This window comes from Microtus ochrogaster, unplaced genomic scaffold (assembly GCF_000317375.1).
Source record: "Microtus ochrogaster isolate Prairie Vole_2 unplaced genomic scaffold, MicOch1.0 UNK29, whole genome shotgun sequence".
Classification (NCBI taxonomy): Eukaryota; Metazoa; Chordata; class Mammalia; order Rodentia; family Cricetidae; genus Microtus; species Microtus ochrogaster.
The window spans coordinates 735250-762186 of record NW_004949127.1 but is presented as its reverse complement, the minus strand read 5'-3'; the positions used below and the strand labels follow the sequence as shown (position 1 = coordinate 762186).

Sequence of the window (26937 nt, the reverse complement as noted above, 5' to 3'; positions counted from 1 at the left end):
GGCTGAGGTGGGTAGGCATTTCTGGGAAGGCAGCTGAATACCCGAGCTATAGTATGCATCAACAGGAAAGCCGTGGAGGAATAAGATAGCATATGAACGGGACCAGTTCCAGCATGGCTTGACTGAGGGGAAGAGACGAACTTTGGAGGACTTTCATTTCTTTGCTAACTATAACATTGGTGCTTTCTCCTTGTTTTGGATAGTTGGGCATTTATTGTATGTGAGACTATACTGAGACCCTGATGGGAACCCAGCTTCTTTTGTGGCACAGCAAAGTGACAAAGAGAATGTAATTTGGAGGATATGGCTTCAGATTAATGATATGAACAGATGGCCGTGCAGAGGTAAACATCATTGACAGGGCACAGAACCTTCAAAACGAACTAAATGTTCCCTAGGTGATTCATCCCAGCCCTTTGAAAAGCTGTATCCAGAGGCAAGGGAATGTCTTCCCTCTTTCATGTAGCATTCATTCACTTAAAGGCAAAGCAAGAAACTTGGAGCATGCAAGATGCTCACAGAAGCATGGTCCATAATAGTTTTTTAAAAAAAATGGAAACAACCAACCCAAATCATAGCCTGTTGATGTAACAGAATGGTATGGCTTTGCTTAACAAAATAATGTTGTAACTTGAAGAAATGTTATGATGTAATGTTACCTTGTAAAAATCCAGGATACTAATGATCATTCTAGAGCTCTCCACACTGTTTCAAGGAGTCAGGAAAAAAAGTCATTGCTCCTATCTTAGGCCAAGGCCAGCAGGACAGCATAGCAGGTTGGGGCACCTTGATGCCAAGCCTGATGACCTTAGTGTGACCCACATGGCAGAAGGATTAAAAAGGACTACCAAAAGTTGTGCTCCTCCACACAGACACTGTGGCTTCTCCATTCCCACTCCACCCCCAAAACGCACAAATAAATAAATGATTGACATCTCGGGCCTACACTCCACAAAAGGAAACACATACAAGGCACTGCAAATCTGGTCAAGAGCACACGGTCAGGGGGAGCTCACAGGCACCGGGAGGTCAACCTATGACTATTATTCTGCTAAACGCTGAGTAGAAACTGCCTTCAAATTTCTGTCTCTATTGGTGCAGTTCTTGGACCTCACTTGTTCAGTGATTAGCTCAGAGATTCATAGCTGGTCAGAGTGAAGAGCTAACGTCAGAGGATTGCTCAGCCACGGGGGTGCCCCCTCTCCCCAAGACTCAGGAACCACCTAGGAACAGGGGGGGTGGGAAGACATAAGAGCCAGAGGTTGGGGAGGCCTAGACGGCCTCGCACAAGATAGGACCACAGCGGTCATGACCTCGGCAGCTGTGGGTGCCTACACACTGTCAAATCAGTCAGCATCAGGCGTGGAATGAGAAGGGCTTAGGAGCCCACCCCCAGCCCCCCAGCTATGGACAGTTGATGGCTTCTGGGGAGTTAGAAGGGCTTAGGAGCCCACCCCCAGCCCCCCAGCCTTACCCCAGCTATGGACAGCTGATGGCTTCTGGGGCAGGGGGGCTCAGTTTCCTTCAAGAATGTGGTGTCCAGTAGGTAGCCCATGTTCAGTGGATGGCCCCACACCCAGCAGTCTACAGGCAGCCCAAATGAGAGTCCAGGGGTTATTTGTTTAAACAAGAAAAGGACATGAAGTTGTGGGGGAGGTAGGGTGGTGGGGTTAGGGAGAGGAGGAGTTGAGGAGAGAAGGTCAATGGGGGCTGACTTAGATCAAAGTACTTGTATGAAATTCTCAGCGAATTGATAAAGATATCACTTAAAGAAACCCTGGATGATAGCCTCATTGTGGATGCTTTTCTGGCTAAGTTGCTTTCTTCTCCTTGGTTCCAAAACCCTTCCTCTTCCTCAGAGTAAATGACTGTGTTCATCTTACCCTCGTGAACCCAGAGTTGCCCACCCAGGTTAGAAAGATGTGGCCCGGATCCTTTTGTTCCCCCGGTTCTAGCCCAGGAAGAATTAGAAAAGCTATTCCTCTGGTTTTGAGGCTTTGTAAAGTCCCATACTCTCAATCAGATTGAGAGGGCTAACAAAAAGCTTTCACAACACATTCCTTTAAATGCCAGCCGGGCACACCTGGAACAGCAGGAGGCAGACCAGGCACAAAGATTTGCTGAGAGCCTTTGTTGAGCTCCTGAGCCCTGCGCAGCTAGTCCTGGCTTTGAAGGGAAGGAACTTGCAAGAAAAAGAGAGAAGCAGAGAGTCTTAAATCCTTTCGCTTGTCACTCGTTCACTCGGCAAGGGAGCACCAATCATCTGCCAGACCCTGTCGTGGGTGCCAATCATGTCACAGCCTCCACTTACAAAGTGCACAGAAGAGTTTGTTCCTGCCAAAGGCTTTGAGAAAACTCTGGCAAACAAAGAGAGCACAGTTGACCCAGGGAGGGGGCGGCTTTCTAGGTCAGCTTCAAAGAGAAGAGGTGGGAAGCAAATGGAGATTTAGGCCCTGCTGAGATTCTCTTTATATATATTTTATATGTGTGTATACATGTGTGTGCATGTGTGTGAATGCATGTACATGTGTGTGCATGCATGTTTGCATGCACAAGTGTGTCTATTTGTCAGTGTGTGCATGTGTGCCATCATGTGTGTGAATATATGTGTATATTGTGTGCATGTGTGTGTACGTAAGAGTGTGTGTGTGTGCATGTGTGCATTTGCATGGGGGAGCACCTTCTCCCATGGGGTGGGGCCAACTCTTCTGCTGTGATGTTCAGTGAGGAGCAGGGCCAGCTACCCCAGGGCCAGTGAGGAGTGGGGCCTACTCAGCACGGCCCTTAGACCTTGACACACATGATTCCCATGACCCACTGTGGTAACACAGACACTAGTTACAGTAGGAACATAGACCCAGACATGGTCCTTGGCAGCAGCTCAGCCCTGGAGGTAGAATGGGCCTCAGACAACAACATGGTCTCAGGTAGCAGTCCAGACCTAGGGGCATCCATGACCTTGGTGGTGGAAGCCACAGCCATCTCTGGCTTTTTAAGCAGGTTCTGGGGATCGAACTTAGGATATCACGCTTTCATGAAAAACTCTTTATTAACTGAGCAACCTCCCCAGTCGTCAATATTCTTGTTTCTAACCCATACTCTCTTAGACACCATGGCACTGGGGTAGACAACATGTCCTAGAAGAGCCGACAGCAACCATCTCATCAGATGGTGACAAACGTGACTGACAGCAGTTACACCAGCATCCCATGGCTGCCCACCCCACACAAATGCTATTCTTGGCTTTTTGATTCTCTTTCTCTCTTAATGACAAGAGTTTCTTCCTGCCATCTAGCTTGGCTTTGATTCAGCTCCTTGGATGGCAGTGGGAGAAAATAACTTGATTTGGAGCTTAGGCAGAAAGGAAGACATGCTTGATGATTTTTTTGAGAATGGCAAGGGCAAGATGAGTCATCTTTGAAGGGCATGGAATGGCTAGCATCCTGTTTCTATGTAAAATATCTGTCTCCTCAAGGTCTCCTGAATCCTGACCTCGCCTAATACAGCAAGCTGGCGAGGCCGTGTGTTGACTTCCCTGTCACAGACATCACATCACGGTGCACCCTCCACCTCTCACAGACATGTTCCCAACCTACTCACAACTATGAGCCCTTTTATGTCACATAGTACTGGACTTGTGAAGAAAAGCCAGCCTTAACCTATCCCAAAGGCAAGCCCACCAATACAAAAACACTGGCCTTGAAATTCTCTGAATAAAGTTTCGGGGAAATAAGAGCTAATTCTGGAATATGTAGGACTTCAGCTACCTGTGCCACATACGTTCTTCTGAGTTCCCTTCTCAGGGAGCCCAGGAAGTCTGGGAGGGTCAGGGGCCCAGAGAGGCACAAGTTTCTGGCGCCCACAGAGAGGAGTAAGCAAGACAGGACCTTAGGGAGCATGGCCATGGAGTTCAGTACCACAGCACGTGCAGAGGGCCTGGGTGCGTGGAAAGACAGCGGGCAAACAGGAGGAGGGAACGCACCTGCAGGGATTTGCACAGGTTCTGTCTGGCTGAGGCAGGAGCTCTGGGAAGCCCGGGACCATTTCACACCATCCAACACAGAGGAGGTCTCTTGAAAAGGTCTGACTAACGACTCACAAACAACATGTCTCACGGGGACTTGCTGCACCGCTGATCAGCGGTTTCAGCACTGCTCTGAGTTTCCGTTCAGGTGCTTGACTGGATCCCAATTTCTTGGGATGAGAACTTGCTAAAGGAGCAGGCTTCTGAGTCCCATGACATATAAAGTACTTATTAAAGCCCCACAGGGCAATATGCCCACATGAGGAAAACCACTAAGAACTGAGCCAGCTGAGCAGTGGGTGTGGCCAGGAACTGTCCTTCGCTGGAGCCAGATGGACAGGCAGACACGATTGCCGGTTCTACCCCAATGACCATGGGGCTCGTTCTTAACACCCCTTCCCGCCTTTCCACGTCTCCCTTTTTCTCTTCTTGCCCTGATCATATACAGTTAAGTTCTCTTAAGCAGAAGTGTAACCGTTTTTAAGGTCAAATGAAATCATGAATTTCCATTATCAAAATTATTGGAAAGCTAGAATTTGGAGCTGTCAAGATAGTTTTTTAGATAAAGACACTTGACACCAAGCCTGATGAATTAAGTGCAATCCCCAGAATATACACAGCACATATGTAAACACACATGCCCGAACACAAGGGCACACAAAATGAATGTAATCTTTAAAGCTAAAATTATATGTATTATTCACCAATGTTGAAAATGTAAAAGTAGCCTAGGAAACACTAAAATACATAAAGGCAACCAATATATGATATATCAACAACCGAAACAAAACAAGACCATCGAGACTGTCCCTGGCTTTTGTGGCAGACGGAAAAGAGGTCACCTGGACTGAACCATGCCATGATAGCATGAATGGCTCACACACCACGCTGAACAGCCAGATAAACTGGAGCATGGATATAACATCTGTGTCTAGGTCATCAGCAAGGGTAAAAGTGGATGGGAGTGACGGTAAGAAGAACTGATACCCAGAACACACTCGGGCAATTTGGGGGAAGGCGTGAGCCCAGGGTAGCATCTCTACCACGCCTATCTTGGGAGTTAGGCAGCACACAGCCCATACCCAAGCCTAACATACAACAGCCATTTCCTTGGTATTTAGTGCAATATCGTGTGCAGAGTTCTCACTACGTACTGAGGGGTGTGTCTGCCAAGGGATTTCCAAAGACTTTCTAGTCTAATCACCAAGATGCCCCATGAGGTCACGTCTTCTGACCACCACCATGAGAGACTGGGAGAATTGAGGCTGGGGAGAGAGCTGTGTTGGTAAAACGCCCGGACGCCAACACGGGAACCCGAATTCAGTCCCCATGTGTGTAAAAGCTGAGTGTGGTTCACGTTTGTAATCCCAGTGTTGGGGGGGGGGGGGACAGGAGAACCCCTGGGGTGGGCTGGCAAGTCAACACAACCTAACTGGGGATCCCAGATTCCTACTAGAGACTGTGCCCCAAAAGCACAAGGTAGATAACTCCTGAGGAACAACACCCGAAATTGACCTGTTCTCCAGTCTCATACTTGCGTGTGTGAGCGCACACACAGAGAGAAATAATTACAGTTAGGTGCAGAAAGTGTAACTTACCAAGGACGCTCCAAGGTGACTTCACTCTTCGGCCCAGGCTCTTGCTAGCTGCTCTACCTGTGGTTGACAACAGGGGTGGTGGGAAAATTCATTTTAGAACAATAAAGTAAGAAGACCTTTTAAGTGCATTCTACAGAGGATAAAAACTTTACAACAAACAGTCTCTCTTCTTTCAAGAATACATGATCCAGGTGCCTTATCCCGACCTTTCCTTTGTTGCAGCAAGGATTGGGAATGCCACACCCCTAAATTAGCCAAGCTCTCACTAGCTCCCAATTAGCAAAGGCCTTTGTGTGCCTGCCGCTTCCAAGGGCACATCACCTGCTGTTAGTTAAATCAGGGAGCCACCATTAGTGACAGGAAGGACAGCACGAGGGTAGCTGCTAATTGGACAATGAACCAGTGTCCCCAGGAAGAGCGCAGTCAACCAGCAGGGACCAGGGCCTCAGTCTGCAGCCTCGGGAGCATTACTTAGAAGTGATATTCCTTGCTGAAATGACTGTTTTAAGCCAGGAGGCTCCCTGGAGGGAAGCAAGCAGAGAAAGATGGTTCCGGCCCAAACCTGGGAAGGAATAAACCAGCTCTGAAACCCTCAGCTCTTAGTCCCGCTGCCACCCCAGCCTCCTCGGGACCGAAGAAGGCTGTGAAGTTTGAGGTATTTTGCATCTCCTAAACAGAGGCCACAAACTTCTTGAGGCAATGCAACGGTACGAATGCGAGAATCAGACCGGATGGAAGCCTTGGATCTACCACTCACAATCCCTTGAGTCCCCTGAGCGTGTTTTCTCAATTATGTAATTAGGGCATGAATAGCATCTACCTTATAAGATCGATGTGAACACTAAACGCAGATCACCCCCGCCCCCAGCACTCCAGACACAGGTTCTTACAGACTCAGGACTGATTGAAAGTCAATCGCTTTAACATGAGCGCTGGGCTCTTTAAAGCCATTTCTTCAGGACTGTCTCAGGAACCACACTTCCCTGAAGCGTCCTTTGTCTCTGGAATTGCCTTCAGCATGAACATCCTTGCCAGCCCCTCCTGCGTGCTCACTTGGAGCCAAGTGTGGTATTGAGAAGGGCATCCTTTTGGTCACACATGAAGAATGAAGTCCCCAGTCTGGTTTCCACTCCTGTCTCCAGCTCCATTGGTCACCACCTACTGTTTCTCCGTCTTCTGTATTTCAGAACTGTATTGTTTCTTGACTGCTCTGCTCTGGTTCCCAGGGCTACTCAAGGCCCCCTGCTCCCAGTGGAATGTCAGAGCCTGGTTTCCATGATCCATGCAGAAATAATCCCATTTATCTGCCAAGCCCAGCTAACACGTCCATGAATCTTTTCCGGCCTGAGGCTGTTCAGTGGTGGAGAACACAGATGAGGGAGTCTAGACGCCACAGGACAGGGCTAAAGGGAAGCAGGGAAGCTGCTCAGAGGCCTCAGAGCCTGATGCCGGATCCTCCTCCCTCCTCCGTCATGTGACCCCAGGGGAGCTACCTCACATTCCTAGGTCTCAGTTCCCTCTGTGGTCACAGCTACTTCCAAGCTTTATTTTTCAGATTAGGAAAAGCACTGGGAGAGCGCCTGTGTAAATGCTTGTCTGATAAAGTCCAAGGCCCTTGTGTCTTGCCAGGGTGGCCAGGAATGCTTTGTCAACCGATTTGCATCTCAGTTTCTTTACTTTAAAATAAGAGTAAGAAAAATATCACCTATTTCATATTGTTGGAATTAAATAAAAAAAATGTATGTAATTTGCTTAGTGTATAATGTATGTAAATAAACCTTATGTAACATAGAATTTCAACAAAGTAATATGCTCAGTCAGATGTGGTGGCACACACCTGTAATCCCAGTCCTTGGGAGGTAGAAGCAGACGGAACCAAGAGTCCAAGGCCAGCCTCAGCTACACAGCAAACTCAAAGCCAGCCTGAGCTAACTATGACCCTGTCTTCAAAAAAATAATGCAAGAAAAACAACAAAAAACGGCATGCTAAAAAATAAGAACAAGGGCAAACCTTTTTTTCTTAACTCTATTACACCACATGCCAATTACGATAGCCTCAACTGGGAATTCCCGGGGAGAGACTGCGCCATCATTTCTTCTACTTTTATAGTAAAGCAAATTCAACTTAGAACCAGCATGTGGAAGGGGACCTGGGACTTAAGTAAAAGCCGCAGCTTGTGACACAGTGACTCACAACGCAGACCTCGCTGTGCAAGACGAACTGAGTCCAGACCGGTAACAGCAGTCCGTTCACCCCGCTGGCTCTCAGCAGGAGGCAATAAAACCCAACCACAGCTCTGCACAGGTCCATATTCTAAAGATGAGACCCCTGACTGTCCCAAAAACTTCCTCGCTCGAGGATTCTGACCAGTCTGCAGTCTCACACCGCCCATGTCTTCCTGACGCCACAGCATTCCGGGACATGCGTCCTCTCTTGCTGCAGTGCAAAAATAAAGCCAGCTTGGTCTATGGTGGTGTGTTCCCTGTTGTCCTTCTTGGTGGCCTTAACATGCTGTAAATGCCAAGAGTTTGATACAGTGCTGGGTATTAGGCGGCTAGTTTTTTGAAATATCAGAGGCCCTATCAAAAACCTGGGGAGGACTCTGTCCATGGGTCTCCAAGCTCGTACACCTTATAGAATGATACAAACTAGAGATATCTAATAAAGAATGTGGTTGGAGACCTGACTGGCCCTACACATTTACAGCTAACAATGTCCTGTCTGCCATGCAGGAAACCACAAGCTAATCAAGAACACAGTGTAAGACCAGCAAGGTGGCCTGTTTGTCCTTCCTAAAGCATCTTGCACTGAGTCTTGCCCACAGCATTTGCAAAAAAGGAACTTACGGTGACTACAGACAGAGGATTTTGTTCTGCCCACTGTAGACTGGAGGAGAGCTTTTAACAAGAGACTGGATATATGCAATGGTCCAGGAAGCCTGTTGGTAACATGTAATGGCCACCCTCGACCCGCAAGGATGACGCGCGACACACCGGAGCTCTTCTCACTGCAGTTTATTCCAGGACCTTTATTCACTCTCTCTCCTCTCTCTGGGCAAAACCTCTCCCAACCCTTAAGTAGGCATGGGCTGCCAATCCCGGATTGCCAGGTGGGCACTGCCCATAGGCTCACGCATATGCAGGCAGCTGATAATCATTGCGTGATCATAGCATAGGTCAGGCCTTAGCCGTCTCAGGAGTTGATTATACATCTCCATCAGGTGTGATACCACGCAGCTCGCTACAGTAGCAGGCGCAAGAGAACACTGAGCAGACAAGCTGCCTAGAAGTTAGCTCTAGAGCTCAGGCAGTGGGAGGGCTCTGGTTACAGAGCTAACCGTGGGAAAGGGAATGGGTATCCTCTGAAGAACTAGAAGGACAAGCACGGTGAGCAACTGACGTTTGAGGGAGTGCCAAAGGCCAGAAGCAGAGCCATGCACGATTGCCGCTCACTGACATAGGAACCTGCATTTCACCTGTTTTAATAAACAAAGCAGCCCCACTGATGAGCCTTACACCAGGCAGTGGTGACACCTTTAATCCCAGTGACCACACCGGTTGCCGTAGAAACCAGGAGGTGCATGCCGCCTTTAATCGCAGCACTAGAGAGGAATAGAAGGTGGGAAAAGATGACTCAGTCTCATTCTGAGATTGCTGGAAGCAGGGTCGCCATTTTGGACTGAGGTCGCGGTAAAAGCCAGTGGCTGGCTGCTTTGCTTTTCAAATCTTTGGGGAGAACCCCAACTTCTCTGAGTTTTACCAATCCTCTTTCAGAAACCATGTTGAAATCAAGCAAAAAGCGCTGTGGAAGGTCAGAGGCCTTCTATACATTGGAGCCGATGCCCAAAGTCGTGGGGTTCGGACTCTTAACTTGGGTCACAGGCAGCTAGCCTGGTGTGGCGCCGGCCACCGCTGCTGCTTTGGTATCTCACACAGGTCAAATCAGGGCAACAGCAAAGGTCACAGCATTTGCTTAGAGTAGGTTAACCGTGAGCCACTGATTTAGTTCCTCGGCAAGCAGCAACAGTCCGTTGGTAAAGCATGCTAGACAAATTTATTTTTAGTTTTGTTTAGAATTTCAATTAAATTCATGTAAACCATGAGACTCAGAGGCCTTTGATCCCTGCTTGGGCTGGGTGACCACTAGAGTGAATCGCTCATGAGCTGATGGCCGTATTTTAACATTTTTGCTCAGTATTTTCCTGTAGGCAACGCGGCTGGAGACAAAGACAGGTCCGGACCCTTTCTGGCTAACGAACAACAAAAGCCAAGATTGACCTGATGAGAGTCTGCGTGAACATACAGCATAAATAGCCACTATTTCAGCAAACACCCTTTTTGCTTTCAGGAACGCTAAAGGCAGCTTTGCCTGAGAATCCATCACTACTATGGGAAGGATTTAGAACAAACACAGTAAGTGGAGGCCCGCCACAGACGCAGCAGCACCTTGGGAGCGCTGATGTTTTCTCAGAGATCATCTGCCAGGAAGAGAAAAACCCAGTATGAACTCCTTTTCCTGGAACTGTGCTGCCAGGTGTCGCTCACTGAACACATGGCTAAACAAGAAACCTTCAGGTCCCTCTCCTAGGACCGCACTCCTAGCCCTTCCTGCTTCTCGGGGCTCACACCAGGCTCCGCAGAGATCCCGGGACTACGTTCTCGGAGAGTTGCCAGAAGCAATTAAGTTCGCTCTGTGTTCATTTTCAGAGAACTAGCAGCTAGGGTAAGAGAGAGCACAAATATTTTCTTCTCCAGAAATGGTCTTTCCATGGCTGAAACTTTTGGGTCTATTTTCATTAAGTTATTTCATGCACAAATCATCAGTGGACAACTGGAAATGATTATTTAATAATTACAATTAGCTCTAATAGAAACAACCCATTAGGGCAATAATCGCACACAGGCCGCAATGGCCATTTTAACTCTGAAAATGCCAGCTGGGGCAACTGCTGGGCCTCCTTCTTCAGAGGCCTTACAGGCTCCTTCAGCCTCCATATTACTAAAGGATGACATCTTTCTCAATATACTCTTAAGGCTAAGTAACTCAAAGACATGGGGCGTTTTCGAACCAATAACCTCAACAGGATGGGGAAGAGAACTTCATTTTAAAGCCATAATTTGCTCTTTAAAGAGTAGATTTCCTTATTAGTTTACTGCATCTAGTTTATATTTCCTCCAAATCTAAGTTTACGATAATCTGGACCAGGCTGAGTTACAATGGGCCAGTTAATTGCATTTGAGGGAAGTGTTCTGTTACGATGGGCCAGTTAGGTGGCCTTCTGCACACCCCCTCGGGACACCTCCCCTGACTGGCACCATCCACACTCCCTTGCTGTGAGAGCCCACAGTTTTGGATCAGTCCCATCTTGACTGAAGGTCAGAGAGTTCAAAACCTATTCTTGCCCCTCAAGGACAAACAACAGGTTTCACCAAAGGTGTGGCTGCTGGAAGCCTTGCTCCTCCAAAGCCGGACAGCAGGTTGTTTGACTTTGGGCGTGGTTACCAGGTGTTTTGAGACGCAAGGAGGTAATTACTGCTTGTTCCTTGTATCAGGGAAGTCACGTGCCCTCCCCCCTTTGATTAGGGTATATAAAGACTGTGGGCAATAACCGCGGGCTTTTGTTACAGTCTTCACTGGAAGCCCTCCTGACTCTCTCCTGTCTCCTATTTCTTTCCTCAAGCCACACTCCCCTTCTCAGGAACATAGTGACAAGTCCTGACTCTTGCCCTCTCCGTCCTCTTGGCTTTCGTCAGTGGAAAAACCACCCACAGGTAGGAGGAAGAGGGTGGCCGCTGTTCCCTCACTCGGCTTCTACTGAAGGGTCTGGATAAGCCTCACCCCGTGGCCTCTGCCCGAGGTCTTTGCTTGCGGTTACAACCCTTACTAGAGATCATCATTTGTTCTTTCACCCTTCGAACCAAAATAAGTATGGCTTCCCGCCCGACCACCCCTTCATTTCTAGGCTCTGCAGTAGTCCTTTCGCTGAAGGTTCTTCCTTCAAACCCCGGGTTTGAACCTTCCAACCTGCCAAGGCCCCGGTGCAAGCACTTTCAAGGTGAAGGCAGAAGGGCTTCTCTCCTGGAGGAGCCACGGGACAAGATGCACGTATGTGAGGCAGGAATTACGGGGTGGGGAGTTGGGTGGCCACGAATCTCCACCGAACCTGCTTTCTGGCAAAAAATCTAATGTATTCAACGTCAAAAAAAATGCAAATACAGATTGATTCAACCTTTTAAGTTCCTACTCCTCATATGAAACAAAGGAATCTCACCCACTCATTCCCACTATCCAAAGACAAAAACACCACAGCAGAAAACACCAGCACCTGCCAAATGCCAGGAACGTGGGTTCTAAGACTCGTGAGTCCCCACAGCCAAGCGAGAGGAATGCTTGCCCATTCCACTTCATTACTGTGCAGTTCGAATAAAAAGCAAATTACATTTTCAGTATCTTCTCTTCCAGAACCGAACTTGCTGTTGTTCAGAAGGAACCATCATTCTTTCGAAACCCAGAGCCAAGTAACAGAACAGAAAAAAAAAAAAAACGGAAACCACCGTTCTATGCAAACGTCTCCAGGTTGTCTACTTCCCTGTAAAAGCCTGCTGTCAATTCCGCGACTGCCTGAGGAGACACCTCCTTCATTCTGTCTGGATATTTGTTTATTTGCAGTTTTCATTGCATTATTAAACTTCCACCAGCATATTTGCTGAACTTGCTACGGGTTGATAAACAGGACGCTTCCAAGGCTAAATGTAAATATATTCATTCTCCACCCTTCCTTTTGTGTCTGCGGCCAGGAGATGAAACACCCTGGCCCCGCTTTCCAGTGTCACTTCAGGTTTACTAAATTGAGGCTGGTGCAGGAGATCTGTCAGTGGCTTGTTCTCCTACATACATGTCTGACCACTGCTCTCCTTGGGTTGCCTCTGCTTCCTGCACCTCTTCCCATGGTAGACAGCTCCCGGCTGCCTTAACGACCTCCATCTGTTCCTTTAATTCTGTCTCCACCTCTGTAAACAACAATTTTGTTCCATTTCTCCAGGATGCTGCAGCTTGCACCCTATGTGCTCCGCTAGGTCCCTGGCTGATAAGCGCTTAACTTGGGAGAAGAGCACAGATGTGCCCTCGAGAGGAAGTGGATCTTGTTAAAAGTGCAGAAAACACCACACAAGAAGGGCCTCTAAGAAGACGGAACATCGAGGATTGAACAGAGAGGGTCATTACTGGGAAATCTGGGGCAGTCTGAGCCACTGGCAGCTTAGTTCTATTATACAGATGTTGGCTTGTTAGTCTCGATACTGCGTTGTGTTATTCGAGATGTTGACATTAGGGGAGGCTAGAGAAGGGGGACTCGGGGACTCTTCACACTGTCTTTGCAGCTTCACTGGAAAGAGAAAGTTATTCCAAAATAAATTATTTTCCTTTCCAGTTATGTACATGCATACACATGTATGTGTCTGTGTGTGGGTGAGAACATGTGAGTTCTGGTGCCCACAGAGGCCAGAAGAAGGAATCGGATCTCCTGGAGCTGGGGTTATAGGTGATTGGGAGCTGCCCAACGTGGGAGCTGGGAACTGAACTCAGGTCCTCTGCGAGAGCAGTCGGTGCTCTTAACCGCTGTACCATCTTCCCATTCCCCCTCCCCAAAATGAAATCTTTGTTAAGAAAAACTGGCTTCCCGGACCCCAAGTCAGAGCTTCAGCAGTGGACCCTTAATGGGAGAGTTTGAAAACTATGGTCCTACTGAACCTAGTAACCCAGGTGAGACAAAGACGGAAGCAACTATTAATACTAAATTATTACATAGTTGACTATTTAAAGAAAAAGGCCAATTAAAGCTACTATGTCAAAGTTCATCTTCTCTCCCAAGGAAGTTAATTAGAATGGTTCTTCCCTAAACAAGTTGCTGAATTCAGTTTTAGAATGAAGAAGAAGAACCTTGAAAAGACACAGGCCACTGTAGAATGTGACAAAGAGATGGTTGAGCCCTGCTATCTCTCTTTTAAACCAAAATGTTTGTGGTTGGCATCCTTTGGGTCAGGCCAACCACACTGACTTTGCTCACACCTTCCTCTACAGGGAGAGCCTGTTTCTCTGAGTAGATTTTGACCTCCCTGAGGGCAGGTTTGAAAGTTAGCTCTCTCCTGAGGCTGCCTGCAGCCCAGGTCAATAGATTGAAAATACACATTTCCCTTCTATACTCAAATTTATTTCAGATGAATTCTTACACTCAGCATTTTCTATGTTTCACAGACGTGAGAGGGGATAGGCAGAGGTGGAATGTGAGGCTTGCTTTACTCTTACTCTTTCTTGAAGACCGCTGTTTCGGTTTGAATGAGAACCACCCTCGCCCTTGGAGGCTCGTAGATTTGAACACTTACTCACCAGGGAGCAGTGCTATTTGAAAGGATTAGAAGTGTGGCTTTGTTGGAGGAAGTGTTTCATAGGGGGTGGGCTTTGAGATTTTAAAACCTATACCAAGCCCAGACCCTCTCTTCTTGCTGCCTGCAGATCCTGATGCAGAACTCTCAGCTCCTTCTCCGGCACCATCTCTGCCTGCATGCTGCCATGTTTCCCTGCCATGATGATAAGAACGAAACCTCTGAAACTTTAAGCCAGCCCCAGTTAAATGCTTTCCTTTATAAGAGTTGCTGTGGTCATGGTGTCTCTTCCCAGCAATAGAACACTGACTAAGATAGCTCTAGTAGGCTTGGAACGCCCTGTGTAAACTGAGCTGGACTAGACCTCATGGAGATCTGTCTGCCCCTGCTTCTTGAGAGCAGGCCAAAAATGCCACCTGTTTCATTACAGAATTACACTTCAAGCAGAGTTCTTCCTGGATGTTGGGAGCTTTCCTATTCCAAAGAATACAACGGGGAGAAAAATGACCTTGTTTGTGGTGCTTAAAGCAAACCGGGGTGCTCAGGGGGGTACACAATAACCAGCTCTGGGTGCTCCCCCCCTCCTCCTGCTGTGCCACTCTGATAGGGCAACCTGAGGCTGGATGGGGAACCAAAAGAGGAGGCTAGAGGCACCCTGCCTCCAGGAAAAGTTTGGTTTCGCAAGACACATTTCTGGGTCATGAATGTCGCCCCAAGTTGTGCTGTTCAGAGATATTATTTTGAATTAAAGGCATTAATATAACAAAGATGCTTATTCTGACCTTCACTCTGCTTCCTTAAGACCAGAATTTAAATTAGCCACACTTAAGGTATCACGATATACCAGAAAGACAGGAGTCTGCAGTGAAAAACTCTGGGCTGGGAGAGAGTGTCAGGACAAAGGAACTTCTCTCCCAGTCACACTTCCCAGTTTACTAGCTTCTGTCAACTTGCCATGTGACGTCAATTCTTCATGGGAGCTTCATTTCTTATTCCTTATCTGTGTCCTGTAAGATTTGCTTTAAGCAATGTTTGTACTTTACTCGTAGGTCGGTGTGTTTCTGTCCTATGATTCTTAAGGCAGGAGTGGAGACCCCAAAGGGAAGGCAGGGGAGGGGCTCCTGGTGCATACTTATAACCCCAGCACCTGAGAGGCAGAAGCAGAAAGCTTTGGAATTTAAGGTCATCCTTGCTAACAGGTGAGTGCTTGGGGCCTGCCTGAGGTACCGGAGATCCAGGCTTAAAACAACAAAGGACAACACTAGCAACCAGGGGTGGAGTATGGGAAGTTTGCCTTGCCTGTGTTCCCTCAGTCCTTTCGCTGAAAAGGGTAGGGGCTGAAAACAAACAAACAAAAATCTCTCTGCCTAAGGGAAGTTATTACCCCCCTTGTAGTTCAAATAACGTGGTTAAAGAAGGGCTCGTCAGCCAAGTGTTGCATGAATGCCACACAATAGAAATTAGCAGCTTAAACAGTCCCTGCCTCCTAACTCTAAGGCAAAAAGCTGGTGGTCCGGAGACCTTTCGTGCAGCAACAATTTTAAACAATAAGAATCTATAAAACCCAACCCTCTCAATTAATTTAACCAGAAATTAATAGAAATTAGATTAGCATCAAAGAATTGTTTCACTAAAAATAAAAGCATCGTAATCTTGCCTGTGTGTGAGAATATGGTATACATTAGCTCAAGTAACAAGGGCACAGAAAACGGAACTGTGGTTGGGAAGGGCTTATGGGATGGTGCAGATGCAGTTCGGGCTTTATAACAGCTGTAGGGGCAGACACGTTTAGAGATCTAACAGAAAGTGAGCACCGAAGTCGTTACCTCATGGTACCGCAGGTTCTCATTAAAGTCCATTCTGATGCTAGTGTCAAAAAGGGAGGGGATAATAGATTTGCTCGTCTGCTTCTCCATAGTAACCAGTTTACCATCTAGCCCATAATACTGTTTTAAACCTCTGATACACATGTTACATTGTATCTTCAAGACAGAAACAAAGAACTCCAGAGGAGAGAGGGTGCTCTTAGAGAACACAGATCTGTCTTGTTCTCCTCGGTAGCCTCATTTTTGCTCCTGAATAAACAGGATGGCCAACAGCTTTAGCCACTCTCTGAAATGTAAAAGGATTTCTTAGCCAGGGCCACTCACATCTGTTTTATTCAGAAAGAAGCCTTCCGATTAGAGATGAAAGAGAAGCTGTCCCAGTCAATGCGAATGTACCCAAACCATGGAGCAATTTTTAGCAGACGTCTTGAGAAAGAATATTCTGGAGAGAAGTTCTGAAAATCAGCTTTACTGCCTCAGATAAATACTGTTTCTATTCTCGGCCTCTGAGGTAGAAAATGTTCCTTCAAACCGTTTACTGTCTTTGTGTCTGGAGAAGTCGGTGAGCTTCCAAAGGCTGTCTTTGGATGCCATGGTAACCGCACGATTCCGGTCAATTCTATCTTGTCTAGGGTAGAGTTTGAGGAATTTCAAAATGTTGCCTGAGAAAATAACTACTAGGGATACATGCCACTGGCAGGAATAAACTGGACGTGGGACACACCATTCCAGGCTTTTGGGTTCCCAGTGCCTCAGAACAACAATGAAGCACAAAGCTAACTCAAAGACCCAGGGCAGTGCAAGCCAGTTATAAAATACTTAGGGATTGTGGCTGGAGGGACGGCTCAGGGGTAAGAGCACTTGTTACTCTGGGAGAGGGTCCACGTTTGGTTCCCAGCACCCACATGGTGGCTCACAACCATCTGTAACTCCAGTCGCAGGGAAGCCTGCATCCTCTACTGACTTCTGCAGACACTGCGTGAACTCCATGTGCATACATGCAGGCAGGCATCCAGGTGGCTCAGCGGTTAAAAGCACATACATTCTTCCAGAGGACCTGAGCTAGATTCCCCATATCCCCACTTTATGACCAACCCCCACTTCATCTCCTGGATGGACACTTAGACAGATGGACGGATGGACACGGACACACACACACACCCTTTCTTCTCGGCATAATCCAAGAATATGACAGAATTTCTGTGGAAGTCTCGATGTCCAACCCTGAGTCAATTCTGTATTCTTTGTTCCCTGCTCCAAGCACTGAAAACTCCAGAAGAAGCACACACCCTCACAGACACCTTGGAGGAAGCCATGAGCAACCGGCAAAAGTGAACTTGGCGCTCAGAGTGTTAAGTTCCTGAGAAAGGGACTGCCCCCCTTCAGTGTCTTAACTGCAGATTACCTCACCAAGTGCAATCAATCACTGATGCAAGGAGTTGATTCCAGGAATAAGGAATGGGAACTGTCAGTGTGCACTTGACAGTCATCTTTGAAAACTCTCATGCCTGGCTTATGTGCAGATACACACATGAGCTGTGTGTGCGCTATTCTGAAATAAAGCATTCCTATCAAGGAGCCTCAGATGAGAAGCTTCCAGCTAACAGCTGGTAAAGGGTGCTCTGGATTCAGAATGACAAACCCCTTGAAACATACAGCCTGCCACATTTTAATTTAAGACAACCTTTTTTAAAATTAGGATAGTGTATCAATATCTCACTAGACCTTAGGGGAAGCCACCTTTAAGGCTCCCTCAAGTAGGAACTGACCTTAGATCATGTAGATCATGTCTGCGTTTCTCAAAAGAGGATCCCCACTCTAGACAGAAAAGCAAGTACCAAAGGATCCTGCAACGTATGACTTCCCAAAGAATAAAGTGAGCATTCCATTGGGCAATGGCCCCCGTGAGGTGTGACATTTGCATGAATGGATGCCTGTATGGGTGCCTCTAATGGAGGCATAAGGACATGGGATGTTCTTCCCTTAGTCCAGCAACAAACCTCCTCAGAGCTGGGTGGGGACCACTATCCTGGCAGAGGATTGTACCACACAGGATGCCAACCTCATAGCAACCCAATGTCGCCTGATTCTGCTACGGATGTAATAATATCTGACAAGAGGCTGATTGGACAGCACACGATGCTATTTTCTCTAATTAAGGAACTCTAGAGAAAAGCCCAAAATAGCCACAAAGCACTGTCAGCAAAGCAATCAGCGGTGACAATTGTCTGTCAACTTAAACTCCTGGGTGAGCCTTTGTGAGAGCTGGACCAGTTGCTAGAAATTTACAAATCAGCATCGCAGCAGAAGTCAGGGATGACAAGGACGCAAAGGGGAACAAGGCCGGCTGCTCACCCATGGCAAGTTTCTCCTCAGAGGAGGGGAACAGCAGCATGCAGGCTGGAGGAGCCCAGTCTAAGGGGATGCGCACGTGTGCATGTGTGTGTGCATAAGCCTTTGTGTATGCATGAGTGCGTGTGTGCACATGCATGCATGTATGTGTGTGCGTGCATGCGTGTGTGCAGCATGTGTGTGTTCTGGAAGGCTTTGTAGAATATTCAAATGGAATCCTGCAGTAACTTGAACTCCGCTGGCCATGGCCTGGGATGCTAACATATCCTGAATCACGCAGTCCTTCATCTGGAGCCATTCTCATCCCACCCATTCTTTAACATCTATAAAGTAGAACATGCCCCTCCTTTATGTGGGTACCAACGTTCACCACACATGCGTTCTCCCTCCGTTGGCTTCCCTAACAGATGACCATCTATACTAGGAGGCAATCAGGAGCCCAATCTCAGTGAGCTCCAGGCCAGCCAGGACTACACAGAGAGACTCAAATCTAAACAGTAGGCATTTCTCACAACGCTAAGGGGTGAGAAGTCCCAGGCAAAGTCCTATGGGAACCAGCCTTCAGCGGGCGATGAGCTTCTTCTGGCTTCTTTAGCAGGGCACTAACACCATCCCTGAGGGCTTCCCTAGGCTCCAGTCCCCTCCCAGACCTCAGCAGTGGGTTCATTCACCATCCCTTAGAAGAGGAAGCCCCAGAAAGATTACTGTTAGAAGGAGCTGGGCACTCGAGAGCTAGAAGGGCAAAGCTCACAGGACTATGGGAATTAAAGCATTCCACATGTAAACCTGTGATAATTATTCGGTTAAATTGAATAATCTTACTATGAGATGTATTTAAGTGTTTTAATTCTCTGCCTTATACCCCGGGGTATCGTCAAGGAGACCTACCTTCACAATATTTTGATATGAAGGATTTTAATCTTATTACTAGGAGTGCATGGAACTATAAAAAATAGAAATAGTGATTATGTAAAATACTGCTTCTCAAACGTTCAAGTGCTCAAGAGCCATTCTCATCAGTCTTTTGAAAGGGAGGGTATGACTCACTAAGTCTGAGGTAGTAACTGTGATGCTCTATTTCTCTTTTAAAGTTGTGGGTTACTACCCCTCCCACATATCAAGCCCCGGACCCTGTGCATGCTGGGAAGAGCCCCACCACTGCACTACAGACAACCCCAGCCCACACTTCGGTATTTCCAAAAGGCTTTCAGGGGTGCTGTTTGTGGGTGGCCCCATGGTGGCTCCTGGAGCTACCAGAGTGAATTCAAACCACAACCGTGGAGCAGTTGCAGCCCATGCCTAGAATCCCAGCACTGAAGAGACTAAGAGAGGATTACTACTGCAAGTTAGAGACTAGCCTGTGCTAACCAATGGATTATAGGGCTAACCTAGGCTACAGAGTAAGACCCTGTCTCAAAGACAAATAAGGAAGGCAGGAAAGATGTTGAGGAGCCTCGGTGACCGGTCTGCAAATGGCCTTAAGTCATTGAGCTTTGTCCAGAACTAGGAGGATGCACTCCTTAGCTCCTCCATCATTAGTGACCCTTCCTCAGGACCCTTCCCCTTTCACAGCCTCTTCTGGAGCTGGGAGCTGCTGAGCATGCTCTATTGTCTCATTCTTAACTCATTCATTGGTCTCTTTCTGACGTCCCTTCCACAAAAACATTTAAGGTTGGAAAAAGCAAGCCTTTCTCCTCTCCTTACCCCAGGGATAATCTCCCCTATCCTGTCTCTACTACTGTAGGCACAAAAGAAAGAAAAATGTCAAATACTGCAGCTCAGGAGAAGAGTAAGATTTGGGTCTTCAGTTTGCCTAGTAAACATTAAGTTGTGAATTGTTTGTTTGTTTGTTTGTTTTGTTTCGTTTTCCAAGACAGGGTTTCTTTGCGTAGCCCTGGCTGTCCTGGAGCTCACTACTCTGTATAGACCAAGCTGCCCTCCAACTCAAAGCTCTGCCTGCCTCTGCCTCCCAAGTGCTGGGATTAAAGGCATGCGCCATCACCCCCAGCTAGGTTGTGATTTTTGTTGTTTTCTTTTGATTCAAGTTTTGTTCATTTCTGATTGGCATTTTTATTTACAGCCAAAATTTTCCTTTAATGCAAGTGATTATTAAACTCTTTAAATCATACACAGTTGTATGATATAGAGAGTCACGGTAAATATCACTCTCATAATTAATAAAGTTATGCCTCATTTGAGTCCACCAGAAGGCAATGGTCTCAAGGCAATTATAAGAATTAACTTGTTAAATGTGGCACGTCCCTCCTTGGAGAAAGGAACACATAAAATGTCACTGCTGTCCAGACATAGTAGGAAAAGGTGGCCATCAGAAACCCAAGAGAGAAACAGCTAAAATGGAATGGAGTCTAAAAGGCCAAGTGTGGTCTCCTTGGCCGCCTGGAATTCCTGGGAACCTCACGGAGTCTATAAACCCCTCTTGTGCTTTTCCCCATGAATCTGCCATGGCATTCATGAGAAAGACTAAGGGCAAAGTTAGAGACTAGAGAATGCCCCCTTGTACTTAGAAACAGGAACAGGACTCCGTCTCTTCCCAGAATGATATTTCATGGTGAGCCACAGCTTTCAAACACAGAACAACAGAAACCTCCTCAGCCCTCCACTGTCCACAGGGAATAGCCCTGGGAATGGACAGAAACAAAAGCTTGCCATCTGCCCAACGGAAGAACAAGAAACTCCCCAGTGTCTCTGCGCTCACACAAAGGAAAAGCCACAGAGGGAGGACCAGGCCACTCTCTCCACTTCAAACACCCGTCGGAACAAGGCAGAGATCCCCTGCTCAACACTCACACAGCCCTGTCTCCAAGCCAGGACACATCGGGCTGCCTAAGAAGAAGGCTGGGCCAGGAGAACTGACCACCACAGCTTCTCTCCACACAGAGCAAAGCAACCTCACTGATCGAGATGAACGTAAAGAAGACTCCCTAGGCAGAGCAGTTATCCAGTCAGCTGAAAGCTAATGAAATCTTCGACAATAAAAGCTTAGTGCATTGGACCCACCCAGGCAAAGGTAATTCCTACCCCCCGGTTCTCTAGTGCGGAGCCGTGAGCAGCTGTGGATCCAGTTTCACCCACGCTCATCACGAACCACTAATGTTGGCAGACTGTAGCGAGACTGACCCGGCCCCCACACCAGCAGCCTGACAGGACAGTGCTCAGTGCTCAGCATTACCCTTGTCATCCACTGCTCTTCTACGAACACTGCCCCACATGCTATGAAAATTACAAGCTGCTTGAAAAAAGAGAAAAGAAAAGCCAAGTCATTGTCAAGATAAAGCAAACAACACAACTAGGGTGGAGTGACCTATATGTTGGTACGGAGAGAGGCTTCAAGAGCACCGTCAAAACATGTTGAAGACTCAGAGAAAAGAAGGGTAAAATGCAAGCAAAATGGGGCATTCTGGTAGGTATGGGGAGTTATAAAGGAGTCAGGTGGGATTTCCAGAAGTAAAATGAGCTCTCATAAGTGAGGAAGTTTGCTGGGCACAGACCTGCAATGCAGGTGGGGCCAGAATCACCAGCTTCAGGCCTGCTTGGACCGCATAGAGAACAGTGATGAGACAGAAATGAAAATGCCTTAGAGTTAACGAAACAGAGGCTCAAAAAGGACTCTTCAAAGTTATAAGAAATATAAAGAAAGAATGAGGTGTCTTGTTCCTCCTGTTTCTCTTCTCTTCCTCCCTCTCCGCTCTTTCTTTTGAGGTAAAACCTAACTCATGCAGACTTGAACTCACAGCAATCCTACTGCCTCAAGTTTCCCTCAAACACAGAGCCAGCTTCTGAGGGCATCTGGAGCATCACCACCTGTAAACAAACAGGCCGCGGTCCACAGCACCTGTCCTTTCCTGACTTCAGAGCACATGGGTTTGCGCTGGAACCATCATCCTGATGTCCAACCAGGAGCAACACCATTAGAGAGATCTCATGCTGGGCTGTGGAAGGCTCTCAGAAGAGCAAGCAATCATGCTGGGCTCGAATGAAAGCCCATCTGGAAAGAGGCAAAAATAAGTTTCCAGAGAAATATGTTTGTTGTCATCCTCCCAGTGAGTTGCGTTATTTCCAAGAGGCTCTGTCGAGTGAAGGAAGACTCTGACTTTTGGCAAATAACAGAGAGGAGGAAGAGGGAGGCTAGGCACCTGACCATTCTCCACAGAGTTCAGGTTGGGGAGTGGGGGGCAGAGCGGTCACTAATTAGTCAGCCAGAGAACTGTAACCATATTGCCTAAACTCTTTTCACGGGTGACACTTTCTCCCAGGAATTTGGGTTAAGTTCATCATCAAGGAACCTTCCAGCTCGCAAAATATGTGACTCTCTAACTGGAAAAGAGACTCCCAAGTTCAGAGGCCAAGGACTAGACACTGAAATGTGATGCACACAAGAAGTCCTACCATTATCAGCCAACAGTGCCAGCCTGACAAAGAACAGAGAAGAAGCGCTATGCACGGGCTTGGCCTGATGCCTGCCTAAGCCCCCGGCACATTCCCTCCTCAGGTTTGGAGGATGCTATCCAGCTAGGCTATCCCATGCATCCAGAGAATGCTCATCCATAAAAGGCACTCTCTGAAGTGGCCTTCATAACATTATCTAGGGCTAGTCCAACCACACTGCCCTTTTTGACCTCTGACCCAGCTCACGACAAGAACGCTCTAAACTCCATGTTTTGTCGTATCAAGCCTAAGTCCAACTGCTGTTAAGTCCTCATAAAGAAGAGCAAGAACCAGAGGTTGACGTGTGGACCTCGTGGGAAACTGAGTGTGGAGAAAGCAGAATGTGGCAAGCTTCATTGTTAGATCTAATCCTTAAAAATAAAACAAGCAAACAAACAAGTTGTCATCCTCTAAAAAGGCCAAAAACATGTATTTTCAAACCTTATGAAGTTGAGTGTCTCTCAAACACATTCAGAAAAAGTCTATCATGAGTCACTCTGAGTCAAGCAATCTGTCCATTGTAAAATGTGAAAACTCTTTCGTGAATAGTTCACATGCCTCCAGTTCCTTCAATAAATGCCGTGTTAACATATCAAAGATATTCAGTCAGGACTTCATTAACCTCAGGAAGCACTAACTAGAGAGCTATTGCATAACATCAGGCTGGCTCTCCCGTGAGCTCTGAGCACTGATGGAGGCACGCTGCATGCAGCATCCCTTCATGGAGTCAGCTCCTTCTCTTCCTGTGTCTTCATTGTCACATGAGACAGGATGTACTGTTCCTCCTACAGTCACTTTTAGTAAGGAAGCCCTACGACTCGTGACTACTAAGCAACCCAGCTCCCATTCTCCATTCTGGTCACTTTTGCTTTGGATCTGTGTGCCCAACCTGTGTCCCATGACCCTTGTGTGATCCAAGAGACTCAGCACATATGTAGACCACAGGGTCATAGTGCAATGTCAGACGGTTGGGCACTCCTGCCTTAGAGGTGGCCTTCAGCATCTGTTTAGCGGTCATACGCCAGCTCCCCCAGACTTTAGTGTTGTCAACTCCATCTTTGAGACTGATCTTTCTGAAACTCCACTCTTGGTCATGCCCACTCAACCGCCTCCAGGATAAACTCAAAATTCAAGATTCAACATGGTGTACTCCCCATGTCCATGGCTCCAGTTTTATGAAACTTCTTATGGTTTTCTAGTTATCATACTTGAGACGACTTCCCATCCTAACAAGCCTTCTGGCTCCTATGTCAACCTTCAACGCGGTCACTCCCTTCTCTCTGTCTACATCTCTAATCTCTATCTTTATTTCTCCTTTCTCTCTTCACCCTCCTTATTCCCTCCCCCCCCCTTCTCTCTTGTTCTTGCCCCCCTCGCTATCCATCCCTCTGAAAGGCCTATTCCCTTATCAGCAAAGTCAAGTCTGCAAGAGGGAGACATTTCCCACCTGCCAACCTGCTGCTTATCTTGAATTCATTTTTCTTTCTCTGTTTGAATGGGATTCCCTTGGAGAGACTGTTGCGAAGGGCATTTCTCTCCAGCAGGGAGCCATGCCCGTCATTGCATTTACCACAATGATGGTTCTGTCTCTGAGTGTGGCTACTGCCTCAGCGCTTTCCAAGTTCAAGGCACACTCACCTTTTCAAAGTAGAAATTGTTGGGACACATGTTTATCCTTGTTTATCCTCAGAGGTTAACACAGTGCCTAGTGCTTAACGCCAGATTATTTTTTAAAGATTTTTTTTATCTTACTTTAGTTACATATATATGGGAGGATGGTGCATGAAAGTGAGGGCAGACTCCTGCAGAGACCAGAAGAGGCCATCTGATCCCCTGTGTCTGGAGTCACAGGTGACTGTGAGCCACCCAACACAGGTAACTCGGAGCTGCTCGTCAGTCCTCTGCAAGAGTGACAAGTGCTTTCAATCACCGAGCCATCTCTCTAGCCCAATACATGTTTTTAAAACCACTGTGTGATAGCAACAGCCTCCTCCCTTCCTTTATCAAGAAGCTTTGGATTGTTTCTACCGTGAAGGTAAAAGGGGCCACTGGCTCCCTTGCAGCTCAGCAGTGCTGTGTGCTGACATAATCAGAGCTCCTGTGAGGTAGAACACACGTCTGTGTTGTTCTCCTGCCACAACACAGCTTCTCAGACAGCAATCTTTGCACATGTGGGTCTTTTAACAAAAGAGGTACAGAGCGAACATATGTCCATCCAGGGGTGCCAGTTGTGAAGGTTCAAAACAATGCTAGCAAGATTATTTTGTATGTTAAGGTACATGTTAGAGGGGTTTCCCAACACAAATAACAAGCATGTGCTTGTTTATTCATAGAAAATTCTAGCTGGAGCAAGAGAAAAGGACATAATTATGTGACGCTATTTTTAGGTTCTCTCCCCATGCTACTGATCTCTCCTCAGAATCTGGCAGCACACCTACAAGTTGCAGACATTCAATAAAAGCTGGATGAATATGTGAGTAGGTTAACGAAAAGATAAATAATAAAAACTGTATGTTTCATACCATCAAAGGATTTACCAGCTAGAGAGGAAAAAAAAACAGCAGATAGATCAAGTTTCTGATTTCTCTACAGGCATCTTCTTTTTTAGTTTAAGCCCAATTAAATCGTCTTTGTTGTAGGGCAGGACTCATGCATACATCTTCCCACTCTGTTTATTTATAATTTTACTTTGGGGGATCTTTCCAGCCAGAACGGACTGCAAAGAAACGAGCCACGGGAGGCAAGAAGGCCGTTCGGCTCAACATGACCCAGTAGCTGGTGTTGGCTCAAACTTGAGGAATCTAATGCTGAGTGGTTTATTTCAGGCATATTTAAGCACAGAGCAACTTGGTGAAAAGTATTCTGGTGACAATTAACTCAATCCCAAGTGCACAACAAACCAGACATAAATTTCTTTGAGGAACGAAGTAAGCTAAATACAGATCACACTTGACTGATCTGTCCATCAGGACATGTCCATAAAGATGGGTTCAACAGATTTACTGAGAGAAACAAATTTACAATAAAAGTTTGGGGGAGCATCTAGAGCCCGAAGTCTCTAGCCAAACAAGTCACCAGGCTAAAGAGAGCTTCTGGGTCCAGTCTCTGGCCAGATAACCGGTTTAACATTCCTTCCCTTGAAGGAGCAACCCCCTGTGTGGGGCGCTCCAGGTTCCCCAGTGCTTACCCGTGAGTACAAAGAGCTCTGTGCCTTCTACATTTATTCATGTGACAAGGTCCTTAGCAGAGCTGGTAGCAGGGACTGTAGCCACCAAAGCAAGAATTTGCCTTGGGTTGCAGGTACTCTTGGGGCTTAAGTCCATTGCCCTGGACTAAATACCCAACCTCACCACTATCAACTTCTCTGTAAATATTGCTCTGTCAGAAGTATCCTCATTTGGATCATAGACCTCTGATCTGCTAAAATCCCTTTCAAATAGTCTAAGGCATCAGAACAGAGCCAGAAGAAAGCTTTTCCTCCAATAGACATTAATATTTTCTCCTCTGAAGGGAAAGGACTATGGATGGGTTGTCCCTGCAGACTAAATATCCCAACGGGAGGTCACATTTAGGGATCTGCCCTGTGAAAGAGGCCAGGAAAAGAACACAGTGTTGACTGGTATCTGTAACGACTGAAGAAAACCAAACTCATGACCACAACAGAACCTTTTAGAAAGCTCCGAGTCTTTCCATTTCCTTCCAAACTCACCAAGTCTCAGAGTTGGGGAGAAGGACACAGGAAGGAACCAATGCGCTACTGCCCATCCAAAGAGGAGTCTGTGAGAGAGAAAACATAGCCATAGGAGTTCATGCGTTACCCCTAGACAGTAGGGAATGTGTGTTTCTATGTGTACATATGTGCGGATGAGTATATATGCATATCTGCGTGTGTGAAAGGGTTCGTGTGTGTTCCTGTGTGTCCAATGTGTGTGGGTGAGTACACACGCATGTCTATATGCATGGGTGTTCATGTGTGTGTTCACGTGTGTTCCTATGTGTACATATGTGTGTTCGTGTGTGTTCATGTGTGTGTTCACGTGTGTTCCTATGTGTGCATATATGTGTGGGTGAGTACACGTGCATTGTGTTCCTATGTGTACATGTGTGTTCATGTGTCTTCACGTGTGTTCCTATGTGTACATATGTGTGTGGGTGAGTACACACGCTTGTCTATATGCATGTGTGTTCGTGTGTGTTCGTGTGTGTGTTCGTGTGTGTGTTCGTGCGTGTGTTCGTGCGTGTGTTCGTGCGTGTGTTCGTGCGTGTGTTCGTGCGTGTGTTCGTGCGTGTGTTCGTGCGTGTGTTCGTG

General features: G+C 47.0%; 1 protein-coding gene across 2 annotated transcripts in view; it reads right to left on the bottom strand.

Annotated features, from left to right (window-relative positions):
• Positions 1 to 26937, bottom strand: part of Ncald (neurocalcin delta) — a 357614-nt gene that overhangs the window by 236648 nt on the left and 94029 nt on the right. For both annotated transcript variants that reach the window (XM_005368114.3, XM_026789775.1), the window contains exon 2: positions 5623 to 5679. The gene's annotated coding sequence lies outside the window, so the exon portion shown is untranslated. The remainder of the gene's footprint in view (positions 1 to 5622; positions 5680 to 26937) is intronic.